The following is a 4,684-nucleotide window of genomic DNA, read 5'->3' on the forward strand; positions in this document are numbered from 1 at the left end:
AATATAATACATAGGTTGAGAAAAGAGTGTCTGTATATCTAGGTATAGTGCTAATACTATATCTTAAACACTAATCAGTCTACATATTAGCTACTGTGCATGCCAGTGGCGAGTGGTGGGTACACTGTGTGTTTTTAATTCTGGTGGTAAGCAAAAGGAATTAAAACTCTTTCCCGCTACTTCAATTTCCAACTTAAGACAAATTGAAGAGCCAGCCTTACAGACTGGCTAATATGCAAACAAAAAATGAGTATTGACAATAATGTGGGTGGGATGTCAGGTCTCCATTCATCTCATTCTTCAGTATGCTGAAATTCCAGAGCATACTGCTGTTTTGTAATAGCCATAATGATCTTGAGTCATGCTCTGCATTCAGATAATGAATTCTCCGCAGAGATTGGTCACCTCGCTTTGCTGTATGCCAAACTATAATTCTGAGATACATACATTTCTCACATAGGGCAGCTTTTCAGTATTAATCTTTTTATTAGTGTTCACACTATTGCACTTGCAGATTAATAGCCTGAAGTGCTATTATCTCACACATTCCCTACACTATATAATTTACCCACAGACTTCTAATGTTTAGGGCATGCTACGTGTTCTTAAGGCTGTATATAAAATGCTGTTTTGCTGTATACTAGTTGAATCTCATGGATTAAGATGTCTCTTTGGGATTGCCAGGTATGTATTAATTTTAATGAGTACCATTCCATATATAATAGATCTAGAGCATAGGCTTCTCATATGAAGTCTTCCCCAATACAGAGAACAGTTTTATTCCATATCCAGCTCCAGTGAGAGGAAGCAAAATCTTGAGGAACAATCAATGGGTTGGGAGTCGAACATGATTTCCATGCTGAAGATATGCACTATTATCTAGTGGTCTGAGCTCAGGACTGGGATTCAAGAACTCTCAGGTTTTAATCCTGGCTCCGCTACCAATTTTTTAATTTGTCTAAGGACACAGAGTTTCACATCTCTGCTTCAGTTTCCTTCAATCTATAAAATAGAGACATTTACTTACCTACCTGCACTGGACTGAGAGATTTAATGTTTGCACATCATTTTAAATGCATCTGAGCCATTTTAAAAAGTCTAGAGAAACTAAGTATTTTTACCTTCACTATGTCCAGCTTTGCAAACCTCAACCTGCAAGCCATACAAACTATTAGAAGCATTCAATTTACTTCCTTCTCTTCAGGTCCACTATAAAGAGGTGTCACTGCTTATGTCCAACAGGATCATTAGAAAGCCAGAGTTTGAAGAAGAAAGTAAAGCCAATGTGAAATATAAAGGACCATGGATTAAACACAGAGAAATGAGACTTCAGCACTGTGCTATCTAGCTCAGACATTGCCCTCCAAAATAACCCAGTACACAAGGAATCCCTCAATAGTACAGTTGACATCAAATTTAATTCCTACATGCAGATCTCCTTGTAAAACTTTGAAGAAGTCCAAGACAATTAGTTCTCCAGCAGGAACAGCACATAACACTCACCTATGCAAAAACCTGAATAACTGTTAATGAAGCTGAAAAAAAGGATGTGATTAAGATACTCCAGAAAAGCTCCATTATTAGCCAGGCAGCACTACAGAAAAGTCTCTTAGCAACACACCAATGGTTTCCTTGAAAAGATTTTGTGAAGTTCCTGAAGCACACTAGTAATCCACAGAGGACTGTGTTAAATCAGTCACCATCTCATTAATCTCTTTCAACATCTGGCAAACCTACCCTGCTGGGACTTGAGTAGGGTCACCAGATGTCCCGATTTTATAGGCACAGTCCCAATATTCAGGCATTTTTCTTATATAGGCGCCTATTACTCCTATCCCATGTCCCGATTTGTAACACTTTCTATCTGGTCACCCTAGACTTGAACCACGCACTGTATCTGAAAAGACTAGCTCTACCACAAGCTAGAGGTGAATTTCTCATGGCTGCCAACAACAGTAGCACTGTTCTTGTGAGAAGTTTAATAATCACAACGTACGTTCAGTGTGAACAGCTGAATTTTAGTCCACTATGAATCAGTAAGATACTTTTCAGTACTACTTTGAAATGAAGTGGGGGATTACCCTGATAGCCCCAGGACTAGAGATAGGTTTTCAGCTTCCTCTTAACCTAGATATATTTACAGCAGATGAGAAGTCATAGCACTTTTTTGGGGTGGGAGGAGGCAGGACCTCCTCATGGTCTTAGTTAAAGTGATGGCAAAAGCAACCTACTGAGCTCTGTCCTTTTGCCATTCCCGAGGAATAAAACCTTTACCATCTTACTCAGGAACAAAAATGACTGTATGTTATATGAAATATTTTAATTATTTAGCATGCCCATGGGCAGGCTAATGAGAATAAATTGATATGGTAATTAAATATACAGTAGCTTGGCATCAATCCAATTGATGAAAAATTCAGGCGTCAGCAAGCACTGAGTAATTATCACTGCTGGCAGACTATAAAAACACAAACTTTCGCTTGTATGGCTAAAAATTAAAAGTGAAGCATACCTGTACTGACAGTGTTAATGTGCATATTGAAAAGGAGGGGGAAACCTGATGGAACTTCATGTGAACAAATGATGGAATAAGCAATAATAATACTTTTCACATTTATAGTGCTTTCAGTCAAAGCCCTTTACAAAGATCAATTACGCTAGTAAATGTTATTTATGTCCATTGTACAGACAGGAAAACTAAATAGGCGATTTGCCCATCATCATATAGGAATTCTCTTGCAGAGTCAGGAATGTAAGTTTATATCCCCTGACTATCGCTGTGTCCAAACTATAAAATCATCCTTCCTAGCTCTGTAAAAGGTAGAGGATAATATAGTGAATGACCTTACAGGGTCATGTTCTTACAGAGTTATGAGAATGTGTGGAAATCCTTTTGAAATATTGTAATGTTATAAAATCAACTAGATCAAATAAAATAACTAAAGAACAGACACAAGTAAGAAGACATTCAAAATCTGAATATTAGGGGTTTTATTTAAAAAGTTAAATGTGCATTACAAAGATCCTCAGCTGGTATAAATCAGTGTAGCTCAACTGATTTCAGTCCATAATCTGGCCCATAATAGATTATGGATGATCTCCTTATTTAGGAGCAAATTCTTAACTGGTGTAAATTGCAATAGCTACCTTGAGGACAGCTAATTGAGAACAGTTTACACCAGGTGAGGATCTGTCCCTTGATGTACATTGGCATAGCTCCATTGAAATAAATGGCTTACACCTAATGAGGATCTGAGCCTGTATGTGGAATTGTACAGGCACACTGATTCTGATCCTCACATAGTTATATGCACATGGAACTTCAACTGAAGAACAGGGACTCAGCGGTTTGGGCTACCCTCTAGGAATTATACATTTATATATATATATATTTCTGTTTAAATGTTTTCTATAAAAGTAGGTTTCAATATTTTAAGGTCTTGGTATTTATTGATTCATATTTGTAACACAATTAGTATTAAAAAGAATATGGGGGTATATTAGCCTTTTATCTTTCTTCCCACAGCTTTTGTTCCATACACAGGCACATCTGTGTTTTGAATCTAGATGTGGACTGTTCTGCTGGGGTGAGGATGGATACATTTCTTCCTATTCCTTTAAGGGAATATGATTTTTCTGGGTTACTCATATGTAAAATATAGAGATTAATATGAAAAAAACTTTAAACTTAGTATACAATAAATAGAGCAATTAAAATTACTACCCATTATTTGAAAGGTAGGAAGAGTATTAAAAGAACCCACTGACCATTTGACTATGCTTATAAATCTTCCCATGAAGTTACTAGTTAGACTATCACATTGCCAACACATAGGAGGATGTCGGATGTGGGATTTAAAGATTCTTCTATCAGCATAAATATTTTATACAGCTGCTATTAACAATCCAAACGGGATTCATGAAAACCTCCATTAAATAACAGACATTCACACACACTTGTACGCTATTCTGGAAGACTGTGCTGTCCATAGACTGCATTCTGTCTGTCTGTGTCTCTCTCTCATAGCTTACTTGGTAGACAATGAAATATTACTTGCTATTCCTGCTGCTTTGGCAAATCAGAGAGGCTGCAGGTGAATTTTCAGGTTTTCTTCCTCCTCTGCTGAATTCCTTTGTAGAGTACAATACTTTCCCATAGGACAACATGTGATAGGTTTTCATCCTTGGAATCCCTCAGCCAATTTAATGGTAGCCATTCTTCATGTCGAAATTCCTACTGTTGGTTGTAGGGTATTTAATTGCATTAACAGCAGCAGTTGTTTTTAGGTGAATTACATTAGTACAGTTAATAAACTAGGGCATTCTGAAAGTTACACACTGCCAAATGTAAACTATAACAGCAATTCATTGATATTTTCAGGCTGCAGTGTATATTACATAGAATATCCTATTTCAAATATACTAAGGAGTAGATGCAGTAATACAACAAACAATTCTTCATTTCAGAGTTTACAATCATTGCAATGAAATATGAACACTAAAGGCCCTATCTTGCTACTAACAGCAGAATGAACATTGAATTTAAAAACATTTCAGCTCATTTGAAATAGAATTCACAAGGAATTTTATTGGCGGTAAGCTGAAATGCTGTAAATAAATCCAGCTGGTTGTAAATCGGTGTGGTTCCATTGACTTCAGTAGAATTGTGCCACTTTACATTAGC

This window comes from Mauremys mutica, chromosome 13 (assembly GCF_020497125.1).
Source record: "Mauremys mutica isolate MM-2020 ecotype Southern chromosome 13, ASM2049712v1, whole genome shotgun sequence".
Classification (NCBI taxonomy): domain Eukaryota; kingdom Metazoa; phylum Chordata; order Testudines; family Geoemydidae; genus Mauremys; species Mauremys mutica.